This window comes from Schistocerca americana, chromosome 8 (genome assembly GCF_021461395.2).
Source record: "Schistocerca americana isolate TAMUIC-IGC-003095 chromosome 8, iqSchAmer2.1, whole genome shotgun sequence".
NCBI classification, from domain to species: Eukaryota; Metazoa; Arthropoda; class Insecta; order Orthoptera; family Acrididae; genus Schistocerca; species Schistocerca americana.
The window spans coordinates 45,741,269-45,759,538 of NC_060126.1; the positions used below are offsets into that span (position 1 = coordinate 45,741,269).

General features: G+C 44.1%; 1 protein-coding gene across 3 annotated transcripts in view; it reads right to left on the reverse strand.

The window, feature by feature from the left end:
* The window catches only part of LOC124545300 (serine/arginine repetitive matrix protein 1-like), a 184,470-nt gene that overhangs the window by 149,680 nt on the left and 16,520 nt on the right, over positions 1-18,270 (reverse strand). The window lies entirely within an intron of this gene.

Genomic DNA, 18,270 nt, shown 5'->3' on the forward strand with positions numbered 1-18,270 from the left:
AGGCAAAGGTGTTTACCATGTAGCTCTAGAAGGCTATAGAATTTTAAACTAGAGATATTTCAGTTCATATGCAAAAGCATAAATTTTATTATTAACTCCTTCCAGAGTTTGTGTCACATTTGTGATGGGGTAATTCATAAGTACCTCTGTGGTTTTAGAAGATCACTGCAATAAACTACAAGAGATACAAAAAAAACACCATGTCAGTCCACCCAGCACCGCTCCAAGTTTCGATTCAAAACACATGCTGTGGCGCAGTTGCAGAGTGAACCACTAGGGTGCAGGGAGGAGACAACTGACAAGAGATACAAATAATAAACAAGCACCCCGGAGGTATACGAAAGATACACCAGCCAGCACGAATGTAGGAAACTAGACATTCAACAATATTGGCCTTATTGGCTAAGAAAGATGAGCTTCTGTTTATGGTATTTAAAAAGTCGAGTGTCTGCACATATAATTTCAGTGTTCTGAGAAAGTCTAATGAATTTAGAGACTGGGTATACAAACTGTCTACACCTACCATGAGCAAAACAATTTGATTCCAACAGTTATTTTGACTATTAACCCTTTCGCGGATGCTAGGGCTGAGCACCCTGCCTGCCCAGATGGCTAGCTGGGGCAAATGTATTGTGTGCCTGTCCGGCGTATGACTCACACAGCCCAGTGACTGCTGTAGCCTGACAGTCCCTCATAATTAAGTCTTTCCTTCTCATCCAATCCGGTAAGTCTTCCTTGACCTGCAGTTCTGGGGAACTCTCTCCATTTCCTAGACCTCACCAGCTCTTTTTCTTCACCTCACTATCTTCCCCTTTAACCCTCCTGCTAGATGGAGCCACTGGCTCCAAAACTTAAAAATTTCATTGCCTGTACATGAGTTTTCTCCTGCAGTCACTTGCTGAGTACATTTCTTGTGTGTCCAATACATTATATGTAAATACACTGTACAGGATTGGGATGAACTGGACAACCAAATGTCCACTACTTACACATGTTTATTTTGCTTCCCAGAGGGTAGAACTCCTTTGCTACATAGTTCATAATTTTGACATCTAGTTTACCGTTAAGATGATTTCTGCTATTACTTGTTCTTTCTTCGGTTTACTTTCAGCCCATATTCTGTGTTCACTCGAGTTTTCATTCCAGTCAGTACGTCCCATAATTCTCCCTCACTTTGACTGAGGATAGCAGTGCCGCCAGCAAATCTTAAGGGTTGCTACTCAAACTTGGATAGAAAATTCTCTGAGAATTTCAGCAGGTGTGAGGAGGAAGATGGTGCCATGAAGTTCCTGATAAATTAGCATATTGAGCAGGGGAGGGGGGTCGGGGGGGGGGGCTGGGGAGGCAGATATATACCAGCCACGAGCAGTAGTTTAACCACAGTTTTTAAACACTGATAATTTATATAGAGTAATATTCATATAATTAACACATTCTGAGATATTAAGTACTTCAAAATTTGTGATTTAAAAAACTCAATAAAATTGAATTTCAACGCTAGGTGGAAAACACAAAATTCCTCGAGATTTTACGAAATTCCTGAAATTACTGGAGATGTCCCCAATTTTTTCAGCTAAAATTTAATTGCCTGAGAATTCCAGGTATTCCAGAAGAATTACAAATCCAAACAAGGCGGACAACCTATTATGGCCACATTTCTATGCTAGTCTGTGTTCCCAGCCTTAGATTCGTGCTTTTATCCTATGATGATGATGATGATGATGATGATGATGATGATGAACTCTGTGGACACTGACATGGCAAATAATTTGTTACATAGACCTGAAGCGGCAGTTTCAGCAGCGTAGATATTCTGAAGTGATACAAATCCCTATGCAGCTGTAGGCAGTTTGTCTTACATGTTCAAGTCATACACAACATCTGGTGACGAGATGTAGTACCTACATGTGGCAGTCAAGTCTATTTGCTTTCTTCTTGTTCTGTTGTCTTTTTGCTGGCTTTTTCCTGTTATTCATTGTTCTGGGTGTCAGTGTTCATCTTGCTTGTGCTCTTTATCTTCTAGGTTTAGACACTGCTGCACTTGCAAACTCTTTTTTTGCTTTTCATTGTTTGTATTTGAGCACTGCTTAGTTACTACAGCTGCAAAGCCACAATCACTTGCTGTTGATCTAATTCAGTTTCAGAGTCAACAAACAGTGCAACTGCTTGAAGTGATGAATGCTTCATGACAGTGCAGATGGTTCCACACAAGATGCTAGACCAAACAGCAGTGCCACCGCCTGTACCGTCCGCGTGTGTGCCACCATTTTGTGATCTTGACAAGGCAATGGACGACTGGACAGAGTACCTCACACAGTTCAATGCACTCATCACGTACGTGGTACAGACAAGCGTTCTTATTTCTTGGCCACATTGGGAATGACTGTTTATACACTTTGTGTGAAGTTATTTCCCATGTCCTGTCTTGAAATAGTGCCATTTGAGGAACTACTTCAGGCACTCACGGCACATTCTGAGGACAGAGGATAATTGACGGATGTCCGTCACAAATTCAGATATACCATCTGTGGATAACTGAATTGCAAAGCTTTACTAGACAGTGTAGTCAAATGTGACTGTGAAAAATACTGCATTGGTACCATTGTTCGTGTTGCCATCATGCACAATGTAGCTGACTCTCGAATTCGGAAATAGACTGTTAGATACCCAGACCCTTGCAACAGGTTCTGCAGATTCAAAATTATCAAGGTTCCTGTGAAAGTGCAGCAGACAGTTTTGAGGTAGCACCTGTTTGTTCTGTATATAGGCACGACAAACAGGCCTCTAAAGAATACCATCCAGCAGACTCCGGCTGTGCGCAGTTTTTAAGAAAACTGTGAATCCTCAAACACTCACTGACAGTTTATCCCTTGTCTTGTCCGGGTGAAACTTTTTGTCTCTCTTACTATTGCTGGTCATTACGTTGTTTTGCATGACACCTACTTGAAAACACCTTTGGATGAACAGTCACAAAAGCCTATCATCAATATTCATCTGGGTCTCTTCAAATTTTTGCAACTGCAGTTTGGCAATGTTTCCGCACCTGCCAGTTTTCAGTGTTTTCTGGAGCAGCTGACTGCAAATCTTTCTTTTTGCTCAAATTATTTAGACGAAACTGTTGTCTCAGGTCACACTCTTGAAGAACACATTAGCAATCTTTGCACTCTGTTTCAAGTATTGTCTGCAGCTGGTCTCAAATGTAACACAGACAAATGTTTCTTTTTTTTCCGGACTGAACTTAAGTGCTTTTGTCATTTCATTAATAGCCTAGATGTTCACCCACTGCAATCACATTTGCTTGCTATCCATGACCTTCCACCCTCATGCAATGTGCTGGAATTGCAGCCTGTACCACGCAAGCTCACTTATTATATGTGGTTTATTCCTAATGCCGCCTGTATTGCAGCTCCCTTGCATTGCTTTCTCAGGAAGAACATTTCTTTTTGTTTAGTCACAAGAGTGTCAGTCTGCTTTCCGAAAGTTGAAAGATGCTACCCTCAGTGATCAATGCCTTGTGCATTTTGATCCAGCCAAACCCATAGTCTTGGCTGTGGATGCTTCATTTTACAGCGTCGGTGCTGTTTTGTTACAAATCTGGTTCACCATTGTCTATGGCGTAACTAAGTTTCCAGTATCTTTCCGGCAGAAAATTTTACTTGGTTGCTGACCATAAAGTTCTAAAATCTTTATTTAGCCCTTCTCAGTCAGTCCCAACCCATACGGTGGAGGAACACCAACGGTCAGTTATTCTTTTGTCAAATTACCCATTTGATATGGTGTATTGGCTCACTCCTAAGCACGCCAAAGGAGATGCTCTTTTTTGACTCCCTATTGGCCTGGATTCAAAATTTAATGAGCCCTTTGTTTTGCGATCCTACACTGATGCATGAGATACAGATGTTTTGCTTAGGATTCCTCGTAATCAATGGAAAATTTCCCAGGCCACAGAAGTGGATCCTGATCTGCAGATTCTGTTGCACTACATCTGCACTGGTTGGCTGTGTTCAGCGAGACAGATTCGTAGCTCTGTGTTTCGCCGCTATTTTGCTCATTGGCGCGTCCTTGCAGTTCACCAAGCTGTCATTTTGCTTTACACTGATAATGACCAATCATGTGCTGTGGTACTCCAAGCTCTCCAGCCTGACATATTTCATTTGCTACACCAGGGTCACTAGGGCACCGTTCGCACCCAGCAGTTGGTGAGATGATATTGCACTTGGCATGGTCTGGAGGCTCAAACTGAACAGTTCACTTCTCATAGCCAAGACTGTGCTGAACATCAGTCAGCTACGTCTCAACATTTCTTTGAATGGCACAGACCTCAATCACCCTGGCAATGTTTTCACATGGATTTTGCACAACCTTACTGGAATACATGTTGGCTCATCACCCCCTTCACTGTTCCTATGAACTTTACTATAGCTTGTTCCACAATCCAAGCCTTGTCAGGAATCTTTTGCCTCAAGGGATTACCTGAAGTGATTGTGACTAACAATGGATTTCAATTTGTTGCTGATGAGTTTTAACAGTTTTGCACTAGCTCCAGCATCAAGTACATCACAAGTGCGCCATTCCACCCACAATCCAACAGCAAAGCTGAACACTTTGTGATACAATTTAAGCAACAGACAGACAAACTTCATGCCTCCCACACACAAGATCAAGCTCTGTTTATATTTTTGTGTTGCTACTGCTCCCAGCAACATTACAGACCATCTCCAGCAGAGTTGCTTCATAGGCGGCAACTTGCTTCTGTTGCTGCACCCTCCACAGCAGGCAGTACTCACTGGCCAAGCACTCTTCTACAGATTGTATGGCAGATGAAGGTGCTGGGTGAGAGACACCATTGTCTGATGTACTGGACATTCTGCATTTCTTCTGCAGAGACCATGAGAATTGCTGGGACGACATCAAAAGAAAATTTGTCTATGTGAATTGTGTGATCTGCAACCATTGTGCTTTCAGATTCCATTCTTGCCTGAGCACAGAAGCCCCTGCTCCATACAGCTCCCGAGGGAAGTGTGCCATCGTCACCGGTTCCCGGAGCAGATGGAACTCGACGCTCTTTCACAGTAGTCGCCATCTCAACAGCCACCGTTGTCTAGGGAACGGCCCCGTATTCCCAGCGGCTGACTCACACGCTGCCTTGGGTCCTTCTGCAGTCACTGAGAGTCTCTGTTTGCTGCTTTGCCTCTTGATGTGGGTGTGCATTCTCTGCCCAGTTTTACAAATGGTTTTCCTGTGAGGGCTCAAGGCGTATCTCAGCGTGCTGGCAGCATCTTGGCATTAGCCTCAGCTTTGGGTTTCACCTCCTTATTACGACCTGTATCCAACCCTTTGCCCATTGTTGTTTGCTCATCTACACTTCACAACAATAGTGAAGAGGGGGGGAGGGGTAGGAAGGAGGGGGGGGGCAGAAATGTGGTATCACATATATTGATACCACTCCACGGGCATCATAGAAATGGAATTGCAAGTTTTCATCAGACGCCAACAGCAGTCGTGCAGAAGCTGGTGGACCCACTCATGTGCATCCACTGAGCAGAGCCACCAGCAGTGACTCAGTACTTTGAGCACCCTCTGACACCAGAATATAGGACGCCTGGCAGCAGCAATGCTGCCAACTTACGCTTGGAGCCACAGCGCTACTGGACACTATACAGATGCCATCTAGTCTAGGCTCCATCTTCACCATTTGTGCTTTAGTAGAGGAAGGCTTTTCCTTGTGCACATTGTGGTAATTGGACTCTGTTTTTCGCTGCACTATTTGTGCTACATCTTTGTACATTAGTAAGAATACAAGTTGAGTAAATCTTCTGTTTGCTGAGTTATCCTGTTCACTACTCATTTCTCTTCCCGTCCAGCTTTCCTACAATGCCAATTGCTGCACCATTCTGTAGCCCACTTCTTCTTACCATTGTGTATGAAGTTGTACACAACACACCACATTAAAGATCTCTCAAAAACACATTGTTTTTTATAAAATTTGTTGTGTAAATAATCGGCAAATGTGATGTTGGTAGGGAAAACAGTTAAGTCTATTTTAAATTTAAAAACATTAAATATGGCTTCAAAATTATGGGAAAAGTAAGTTTTATTGATGAAATTGGTAAGATTTTGAGAAACATATGCTTGAAGCAGGCATGAACAAAACATTCAAACTCACTACATTACTGGTTCAAGCAAGGCTGACAACCTCTTATGGCCACAGTTCTATACTAGGCTGCTCCCAGCCCTAGATTCTTGCTTCTAACCTAAGATGATGAACTCTAAGGGCACTTAAATGGCAAATAATTTGTTACGTAGACCTGGAATGGCAATTTCAGCAGTGTAAGTATTCTGAAGTGATACAAATTCCTATGCAGCAGTAGCCATTTTGTCTTAAATGTTCAAATGCAGACTCCAGGCAGTTATTTTCACACTATCATGAAGTGTTGGTAGAACAACAGCATTATGTGTCATGAAGGAACTTTGATATTTAGACAATATTTCCTTTTGAAAAACTTTCAGCACTGTATTGTTATGAAGTTAATTTTTTCTTTGGTGAATTAGATTTCATAAGTTTAACTTAATTTTAGATGTCATGAAGGAACTTCGATATTTAGACAATGTTTCCTTTTGAAAAACTTTCAGCACTGTATGGTTATGAAGTTAATTTTTTCTTTGGTGAATTAGATTTCATAAGTTTAACTTAATTTTAGAAAAATATAAATAAATGTGACATGTGATGCCAATAAATTTAATGCAGTGATACATATACTTACATTTTCAACATAAAATTTAAAACAATAAATAAGACATAAATAAAGAACATACAATACTTAGTCATACCATAGACAAAATCTTACACTGGAAGTATTAGCAAGTGGCAGCAAATAACAACAAAATAAGCCAAGTAATAAAACAATTTTTTTTCTTTTATGTAACTATGGCTTATTTCTAGTTTTCTGACAATTTCAAACATATTTCACCATAACACTGTCGAACGCTTTTTCTAGGTTGACAAATCCTTGATTTTTCTTAAGTGTTTTGTCCATTATGAAGTGCAACATCAGAACTGCCTCTCTGATGCCTGCACCTTTCGAAATATTAAACTGTTCATCATCTAACAGGTCTTCATTTTTCTTTTCCATTCTTCTGTGCATTATTCTTGCCAGCAACTTGGATGTATGAGCTATTAACCTGATGAGTGGTAGTTCATACAATTATCTGCCTATGCTATTTTCAGGGTATGTGGATAACATCCTTGGTGAACAGTCTGTTGGTGTGTCTCTAGTCTAATAGACTCTACACACAGTCAGCATGGTTATATGGTTTTGGAAATGGTAGTGACAATTGTTGGGAAGATGCCCTTCCTGCCCCAACCACTCAACCTAAGACGGAATCTGTGTACCCCATTTGTCTGCATCTAGACTAAATCTCATGGTCAAGCAAGAAAATGCTTTCTAAATGTTCACGTAGCATGTACCTAAGGTGGGGTGTGGCCCCCAGTGCAGTATTTATCTGGTTGGATGCGGGAAATGGCTAAAAACTAGGACTGTTGATCTTTTAAAAAATATGATGATTCGATTATTGATAGTTAAAAAAAAGTATCAGCTGCACATTATAAATATAAATCTCATTTTGGATATGTATATTTAAGTATTGATTTATTATTAAGATATTCTGTACATCAACAAACTAGTTGCCTGTTTATGCCCCTTGATCAAGAACTTGGTAATAACAACTTTGCTAACAATGGTAACTGCATGTAAGTAACACAAAGAAAGTTGTCCGATGGGTCCGTCATTCGGTTTTGTCAAATATCGAATTTGTCTGGAACACTTCAGGCCACTTTCCCTGCTTTTTCATTTCCGTAAACGCCAGCAATCTAGCAGTTCTAATGCCAAAATTGCATGGTGAAGTTAAATATTGCAGTTTCCATTGGTACTGCCGAGTGCCGATTGTGTCAGCGTATACCCTCACAAGTCTCGCCCACCCCAAAAACCAATCTTGTCATTTAGATTATGGTCATCTTTTGCAACAACAGTTTTTGAAGAACGCTGATGAAGATAGCACCCCAGCTGCATTAAAAATTGTTTTTTTATGCAACTAGTGTGCTATTTATACAGATTGAAAATCATCTTACTCCTTTCACACAACCACCCTCCAGCGCAATCAGACTACTACTTTGTGCCGCCTATTCTTGCTTCACACACTCAAAGAGAAAGACTGGAAGTGATGGGAGCTCGAAAAGTAGATAGACTCCTTCACACAGTAAGGTAAAATTATGTTCTACTACAATTTCAAATGAACAATTTCATATATTTACCGAAAATTGTGAAAAAAATTTAAAATAAAAATATCTGCACTCGATGTTGTCATTTCGATATTAATATATGTGGGATAAAAATATCACCGATATATATTGACATTTTTTGAAAAAATGTCAATATATGGATATTTTATCAAAACCATATCGAGGCTGGCTGAGTCACTAGTCCTCGTTGTTAATCTGTGAGATGAATTCGATCCAAGGTAGATCCACCTCCTTGAATAATGGAAGCAGTGCATTAACACATTTGGCTGTCCGACAGGTAATATCTTCTACACACTAGGTTCAATAATTTTTACATTGCCATTTCCCCCATGATTTCAGAAAGTCTGAAGGAATCTTACTGCTCCTTCTGCCTTATTTAACTGTAAGTCATCCAAATATCTGTTCCACTCTGACTCTAATATCTACCTCTTCTAACACATCAACAGAAAGATCCTCCCTTCCGAGATGTGCTGTATATTACTCTTTTCACTGGTACACTCTCTCTTCTGAATTTAACAATAGAATTCATTTTTATTGTTGCCACCCTTAATTTTAATTACATCAAAGGATATTTTTATTTTCTTGTATGCCGAATATGCCTTGCAAAAGACCATTTCTTTTCGATTTCTTCGAATTTTTCCTGCATCCATTTCTCTTAAAAACAAAGTCATTTGGCTGTTATTTAACTGTGACTGTTTTGTAAAAATGATGACATGGTTTTTCAGACACCACTACCTGTCGAAACTCTTTTTTAACTGGCTTCAGATGTTGCAACAAATCAGGATTTATAGTCTCATCAACAGGCAAAAAATGCCAATACAAAAATATCTAAGATAAATGCACACACAGATCTCAAAGTAGCTAGCTTCTGTGTTGGAGTGTGCTGTGGCCTACTTACAGAAAAAGTGGTATATCACATATAAGAGAGCAGTTACTTCATTTGCTGGTCTTTGTTTAACACAACGAATGTAAAGAACCGCTTTCTGTGCTCATTTGAAATCACTGTGTTCTTGTGGCATATTCACTTTCATCAATTGCTGTGTCTAACTGAATCTTGTTGTCCATTGTCTACAAACATGTAACAAATAAATACCCCACTCATACGGTTATAGTTGGTGGGGACTTCAACCTTCCTTCGATATGTTGGCAAAAATACTTGTTCAAAACCGGTGGTAAGCAGAAAACATCTTCCGAGATTGTCCTAAATGCTTTCTCCGAAAATTATTTCGAGCAGTTAGTCCACGAACCCAAGCAAATTGTAAATGGTTGCGAAAACACACTTGACCTCTTAGCCACAAACAATCCAGAGCTAATAGACAGCATCATGACTGATACAGGGATTAGTGATCAGAAGGTCGTTGTAGCTAGGCTCAGTACCATTTCTTCCAAATCCACCAGAAACAAACGCAAAATAATTTTATTTTAAAAAGTGGATAAAGTGTCACTAGAAGCCTTCCTAAGAGACAATCTCCATTCCTTCTGAACTGACTATGCAAATGTAGACGAGATGTGGCTCAAATTCAAAGATATAGTAGCAACAGCAATTGAGAGATTCATACCTCACAAATTGGTAAGAGATGGAACTGATCCCCCATGGTACACAAAACGGGTTGGAACGCTGTTGCAGAGGCAACAGAACAAGCAAGCGAAGTTCAGAAGGATGCGAAATGCCAAAGATTGGCTAAAATTTACAGACACGCGAAATTTGGCACGGACTTCAATGCGAGATGCCTTTAATAGGTTCCACAATGAAACATTGTCTCAAAATTTGGTAGAAAATCCGAAGAAATTCTGGTCGTATGTAAATTACACAAGCGGCAAGACGCATTCAGTACATTCGCTGCACAGTGCCGATGGTACTGTTACTGACGACTGTGCCGCTAAAGCGGAGTTATTGAACGCAGTTTTCCGAAATTCCTTCACCAGGGAAGACAAGTGGAATATTCCAGAATTTGAAACACGAACAGCTGCTAGCATGAGTTTCTTAGAAGTAGATACCTTAGGGGTTGCGAAGCAACTCAAATCGCTTGATACGGGCAAGTCTTCAGGTCCAGATTGTATACCTATTAGGTTCCTTTCAGATTACGCTGTTGCAATAGCTCCCTATTTAGCACTCATGTACAACCGCTCGCTCACCGATAGATCTGTACCTACAGGTTGGAAAATTGCGCAGGTCGCACCAGTGTTTAAGATGGGTAGTAGGAGTAATCCATCAAACTACAGACCTATATCATTGACGTCGGTTTGCAGTAGGGTTTTGGAGCATATACTGTATTCAAACATTATGAATCACCTCGAAGGGAATGATCTATTGATACGTAATCAGCATGGTTTCAGAAAACATCGTTCTTGTGCAACGCAGCTAGCTCTTTATTCGCACGAAGTAATGGCCGCTATCGACAGGGGATCTCAAGTTGATTCCGTATTTCTAGATTTCCGGAAAGCTTTTGACACTGTTCCTCACAAGCGACTTCTAATCAAGCTGCGGGTCTATGGGGTATGGTCTCAGTTGTGCGACTGGATTCGTGACTTCCTGTCCGGAAGGTCGCCATTCATAGTAATAGACGGCATATCATCGAGTAAAACTGAAGTGATATGAGGTGTTCCCCAGGGAAGCGTCCTGGGACCTCTGCTGTTCCTGATCTATATAAATGACCTGGGTGACAATCTGGGCAGTTCTCTTAGGTTGTTCGCAGATGATGCTGTAATTTACCGTCTAGTAAGGTCATCTGAAAACCAGTATCAGTTGCAAAGCGATTTAGAAAAGATTGCTGTATGGTGTGGCAGGTGGCAGTTGACGCTAAATAATGAAAAGTGTGAGGTGATCCACATGAGTTCCAAAAGAAATCCGTTGGAATTCGATTACTCGATAAATAGTACAATTCTCAAGGCTGTCAATTCAACTAAGTACCTGGGTGTTAAAATTACAAACAACTTCAGTTGTAAAGATCACATAGATAATATTGTGGGGAAGGCGAGCCAAAGGTTGCGTTTCATTGGCAGGACACTTAGAAGATGCAACAAGTCTACTAAAGAGACAGCTTACACTACACTCGTTCGTCCTCTGTTAGAATATTGCTGCGCGGTGTGGGATCCTTACCAGGTGGGACTGACGGGAGGACATTGAAAGGGTGCAAAAAAGGGCAGCTCGTTTTGTATTATCACGTAGTAGGGGAGAGAGTGTGGCAGATGTGATACGCGAATTGGGATGGAAGTCATTACAGCAAAGACGTTTTTCGTCGCGGTGAGATCTATTTACGAAATTTCAGTCACCAACTTTCTCTTCCGAATGCGAAAATATTTTGTTGAGCCCAACCTACATAGGCAGGAATGATCATCAAAATAAAATAAGAGAAATCAGAGCTCGAACAGAAGGGTTTAGGTGTTCCGTTTTTCCCGCGCGCTGTTCGGGAGTGGAATGGTAGAGAGATAGTATGATTATGGTTCGACGAACCCTCTGCCAAGCACTTAAATGTGAATTGCAGAGTAGTCATGTAGATGTAGATGTAGGAAGACTAATGCCACACTGTTTATTATGGTCAATAGCACAGTGCATCAGAAACAAGATAAAGTCAAACCGAGCTTTATTTTGACTTCATTTGCTACAGTGAATTTGAAGAACAATTCTATAACTATGAACCCTCACTTTTATGCTTCATACGTCCAGATGGAACACTAAAAACAAATAATGAAGAAAACTGCAAACTTCTTGCAGACTGTTTTCAAAAGCTTTTAAGTTGTGGAAGTCCCCAAACGTCAAACCACTTTCAAAAAATGAGATCGTGAGCACAACAAATCCAAAGCCTTAAAAGCATCAATCAAACTGGCAGAACTAAACAAACAGTAATCAACTGAATATATCACCCACAGCAGAACCAGCCACAATTTGGTCTTGACCTACCTTTTTGAAACATCACTGTCACCTGCTTCAAATTATACAGTCATCTTCATATAGCTTACGTGCTCTTATAAAAACACTGGCACTGATTTATAGGTGAATGCAACAGACTAACAAGTATGTAGCACACACATCATTATCACAATTTTGAAATTGTGAATTTTATTTATTCTATGGAGGCTCAGCTGTACATCAATGCCCATATGTATGTAAGCAATCTGACTATGAAAGTGTTAATTGAAAATCAGTAACAGTACTTTTGTCAATTATGTAAACCGAACACAAATGATTGCTGGTTGCTGCTGTACACTATCAACATTCCATCTCTCTCAATAGCCAGTGTTCTCCAGTAATGTCATTAATTGAAACTGTGGCAGTGATCAGATTAGCTGATTTCAAAAAGGCACATGATTCCACAGACAGATGGGTGCTGTTCAAGGTAGTACAGAAATTCCAAGCAGACAAAATAAATGCAACAACTGATCAAATGCTGACCAACACAACATCAAAAGTTAAAACTGTTAAGGGTTCCATAGCAACTTGTTGATGTGTTATTGCCTGTTGGTTTTCATCACGGGATCTTGTCAAAGATTCGCCCTCTACTGCTGGTAGTGTCTGTCACCAGCAATGGAGGGGGTAGTGGGAGGGGGAGGGGGAGAACCTTTGACAATGCCAGCTACTCTTGCCCCCGCTTTTTTTTTTTTTTTTTTTGTGGTTTTAGGGCGCACAACTTGAACGGTCATTAGCGCCCAGACTACGTTAGGAATGCACCGTGAGTCACAAGTTTAAAACAGCAACGAAACGGAAAACACAATAAAAGACAGACTGACAGGCATAGGATTAAAAAAAAAAAAAACAGCATAATCAAATGTCCTTAGAGAGGGTTGTCAAGTTGATAAAATGAAGAACGCGAGCAGCTGCTCGTGGGTCATCCGCTAAAATGGCATCTAGAGTACATGGCAGGCCAAGATCAAGACGCAGTGTGTTAAAATCCGGACAGGACGTTAAAATGTGGCGGACCGTCAGCAATTGCCCACATGGGCAGAACGGCGCCGGCGCAGCCGTCAGCAGATGGCGATGGCTGAATCGGCAGTGTACAATTCGTAACCGGGCCAAAACTACCTCCTCCCGCCGAGAAGGGCGTGAGGAAGACGTCCAAGCCGCGGGAAGAGGTTTCAAGGCCCGAAGTTTGTTGTCTGTAAGTGCAGCCCAATCGGCATGCCACAGCGATAAAATGCGCCAACAAATGACCCTGCTACAATCTGACGAATGGACACAACAAGAAGCTGTCCGAGGCTGGAGGACCGCAGCCTTGGTCGCGGCATCTGCAGCTTCGTTCCCAGGGATACCGACATGGCCAGGAACCCACATAAAGCTAACCGGAGAACCGACGTCCACCAGCTGCTGAAGAGAGCGTTGGATCCGGTGCACGAAAGGGTGAACTGGGTACGGATCACCGAGGCTCTGGATGGCGCTCAGGGAATCGGAGCAGATGACATATGCAGAATTTCAGTGGTGGCAGATGTAAAGAACAGCCTGGTAGAGGGCAAAGAGCTCAGCTGTGAAGACCGAACAATGGCCATGGAGCCGGTATTTGAAACTTTGTGCCCCGACAATAAAAGAACACCCGACCCCGTCATTGGTCTTAGAGCCATCTGAATAAATGAAGGTCATATTAATGAACTTCAAACGAAGTTCGACAAAACGGGAGTGGTAGACTGAACCGGGGGTAACCTCCTTTGGGAGCGAGCAGAGGTCAAGGTAGACGCGAACCTGAGCCTGGAGCCAAGGTGGCGTGTGGCTCTCGCCCACTCTAAAGGTTGCAGGGAGTGAAAAATTAAGGTGTTGAAGGAGGCGACGAAAGCGAACTCCAGGGAGTAGCAGGGCAGAGACATACAACCTGTATTGACCGTCGAGAGAGTCATCAAAAAACGAACGATAAGACGGGTGGTCGGGCATTGCCAGTAGCCGACAGGCATTCCGACAAAGCAGTATATCGCGCCGGTAGGTGAGTGGCAATTCACCAGCGTCAGCATGAAGACTCTCGACAGGACTAGTATAAAACGCTCCGATCGCAAGTCGTAAACCCCAATGTTGTATGGAGTTGAGGCGGCGTAAGATGGATGGCCGTGCAGAGGAATATATGAAGCTCCCATAATCCAGCTTGGAGCAGACGATCGACCGATATAGGCGAAGTAGGATGGTTCGATCCGCTCCCCACGACATACCACTGAGAACACGGAGGACATTTAGAGAACGGGTACAACGGGCAGCCAAATATGACACATGTGGAGACCAGCTAAGTTTCCTGTCAAATGTAAGACCTAAAAATTTTGTTGTCTCCACGAATGGGAGAGCAACGGGACCGAGTCGTAAGGACGGTGGGAGAAACTCTTTGTAGCGCCAGAAGTTAATACAGACCGTCTTCTCGGCAGAAAAACGGAAGCCATTGGCGACATTCTAGGAGTAAAGACGGTCAAGAGAACGCTGAAGACAGCGCTCCAGGAAACACGCGCGCTGCAATAGATGGTAAAATCGTCCACATCAGCTGGGAGGCAATCCATTATTGGATTGATCGCTATGGCGAAGAGAGCGACGCTCAAAACTGAGCCCTGTGGCACCCCATTCTCCTGGTGAAAGGTGTCTGACAGGACAGAACCCACACGTACCCTGAACTGTCGACCCATTGAAAAGGAACGAATAAAAAGAGGGAGGCGACTGTAAAGGCCCCATGTGTGCATGTTGCGGAGAATGCCTGTCCTCCAACAGGTGTCGTAAGCCTTCTCCAAATCAAAGAACACAGCCGCCGTCGGGCGCTTCCGCAAGAAGTTATTCATAATGAAGGTTGACAAGGTAACCAGATGGTCAACAGCAGAGCGGCGCCTACGAAATCCACAATGTACATTGGTAAGTAGGCGTCGAGACTCGAGCAGCCAAACCAAACGGGAGTTAACCATTCGCTCCATCACTTTACAGACACAGCTGGTAAGCGAGATGGGTCGATAACTGGAAGGCAAGTGCTTGTCCTTCCCCGGCTTAGGGATCGGGACAACAATAGACTCGCGCCAGCATGCGGGAACATGTCCCTCAATCCAGATGCGATTGTAAGTATGAAGAAGAAAACCTTTACCCGCAGGAGAAAGGTTCTTCAGCATCTGAATATGAATAGAATCAGGCCCTGGAGCGGAGGACCGTGATCGGCCAAGTGCGTTTTCGAGTTCCCGCATGGTGAATGGGGCATTATAACTTTCACGATTCGAGGAGCGGAAGTTAGGTGGCCTAGCCTCCTCTGCCTGTTTGCGGGGGAGGAAGGCAGGGTGGTAATGAGCGGAGCTCGAAACCTCTGCGAAAAAGCGGCCGAAGGCATTGGAGACAGCCTCAGGGGCCACAAGGACGTCATTCGCGACCGTCAAGCCAGAAACTGGTGAGTGGACCTTAGTGCCAGATAGCCGGCGCAGGCTACCCCAGACAACAGAAAAAGGAGTAAAACTGTTGAAGGTGCTTGTGAAAGCAGCCCAGCTGGCTTTCTTGCTTTCTTTCATAATACGACGACACTGCGCACGTAATCGTTTATAATTGATACAATTCGCCACTGTAGGGTGGCGTTTAAAGGTGTGTAAAGCACGTCGACGAGCGTCTCTACATGCTGCGGTCCACCAGGAGACCGGTACGCGACGTGGAGAAGAAGTAGGGTGAGGGATGGAATATTCAGCAGCAGTGAGAATGACTTCCGTGAGGTGTGCGACCTGACGATCGCAGCTTGTGAAGGTTTGATCCTAAAAGGTCGCCCAGGAAGAGAAGAGCCCCCAGTCTGCTTTGGAGATGGTCCAACTAGATGAGCACGGAGAGGGGGTATGCTGCAGGAGATGGATAACACACGGGAAGTGGTCGCTCGAATATGTATCAGAAAGTGCATAACACTCAAACCGGCGTGCAAGTTGGGGAGTACATATAGAGAGGTCTAAATGGGAATAGGTGTGAGATGTGTCCGAAAGAAAAGTAGGGGCGCCAGTATTGAGGCAGACAAGATTGAGCTGGTTGAAAAGGTCTGCTAACAGGGAGCCCCTCGGGCAGGATGCTGGAGAGCCCCAAAGGGGATGGTGGGCATTGAAGTCTCCAGTTAACAAAAATGGTGCAGGTAGCTGAGCAATAAGTTGCATCATGTCTGCCCTGGTAACGGCAGACGACGATGGAGTGCAAATGGTACAAATGGAAAATGTAAAAGTGGGGAGAGTAATGCGGATGGCAACTGCCTGCAGGCCGGTGTGCAACGTGATGGGATCGTAGTAAATATCATCCCGGACCAGCAACATAACCCCTCCATGAGCCGGGATACCTACCACAGGGGGTAGGTCAAAACGCACAGAGGTGTAGTGTGCCAAGGCAATTTGATCGCATGGGCGTAGCTTCGTTTCCTGGAGGGCTATGACGAGCGGACGGTGCAAGCGGAGCAGCAACCTCAAGTCCTCTCGGTTGGAGCGATGCTGCGAATATTCCAGTGAATAAGTGACATCGTAAGGAGAAAAGGAAGATGAAAGAAGGGGTCACCTCGAAGGCCGCTGAGGGCCTGGCTTCGAGCGAGCACTGCCGCCGCTATCAGTAGGCGGACAGTCATCGTCCATTGGTTCTATAGGTTCATCGGCCATCTTGGTAAGATGGCCGGGAGGGGGAACTTCCTCCGCCGGTGAACGGCCAGATGTTCGGCTACCAGCGGTGCGGCCAGGCGAAACGGATGACAGCCTGGGGCGGCAACCGCTGGGTGGCGCAGGAGAAGAAATGCGCTGTGGAGGAGAAGGAGAACTGTGCTTCCTATGAGCCTTCTTGGAAGGTCGTTTGGTGGAAGTACCGGTCGATGGCTGGGAGGTCGAGGTACGTAGGAAGTCTGCATGGGACGGTTCCTTCTTGAAGGCCCGTGCATCTGACTTCTGGGTCTTCGTCTTAGCAGAAGCTGATGAAGGGGCTGGTGTCTGTGGGGTGATGGGAGGAAGAGGAGACGTCGACCGCGCGATCTTAGCACTGGCCGAACGGACGACCGTGGTGCTGAAGGTCAGATCGCATGTCTGGGTTGCCACCTCCCTGGTAGTCCGAGGAGAGGCGAGGACAGTACTGTATTTCCCCGCTGGGAGCAGCGTGTGCTTCCTACTAGCCAATAGCTTGCGAGCAGCCGAGGTGGACACTTTCTCTTTGACCCGAATTTCTTGGATACAGCGTTCTTCCTTACAGACGGGACAGTCGCGGGAGGATGCGGCATGGTCACCCTGACAGTTCACACAACGAGGAGACGGAGGTGGACAGTCACCCTCATGGGCATCCCTGCCACAAGTGACACATTTAGCCGCATTGGAACAAGACTGTTGAGTGTGATTGAAACGCTGACACTGGTAGCAGCGCATAGGTGTCGGGACATAGGGGCGAACAGAAATAACCTCGTAGCCCGCCTTGATGCGCGATGGCAGCTTAACACTATCAATGGTCAAGAAAAGTGTCCGGGTCGATACAAGGTCATTGTTGACCTTTTTCATGACCCTATGAACAGCCGTCACGCCCTGCTCAGCGAGGAAAGATTGAATCTCCTCATCAGTCAATCCGTCGAGGGATCTAGTATAGACCACACCACGAGACGAATTCAAAGTTCGGTGAGCCTCCACCCGGACAGGGAACGTGTACAGGAGTGTGGCCCGAAGCAGTTTTTGTGCCTGAAAGGCGCTCTCAGTTTCAAGTAACAAGGTACCATTACGCAACCTGGTACAAGATTTGACAGATCTGGCTATGGCATCTACGCCCTTCTGGATAACGAAAGGGTTGACAGAGGAAAAATCCTTTCCATCCTCAGATCGAGAAACGACGAGGAACTGTGGGGTAGGCGGTAGTACTTTCGTCACTGGGGGCTGGTCATGTTTCCGTTTGTGGGCAGAAGTCGAGAGAGAAGAAGAGAAATCCATTGCGGAGGAATCCCCCATGATTGCCAGCGTCTCCGATGGCGCACTCCTTCCTTAAGAGGACCCTCTCAGAGGGCACTCCCGCCTTAGGTGAATGTTTACACCTCAGATCACACCTCCTGAGAAACAGACGG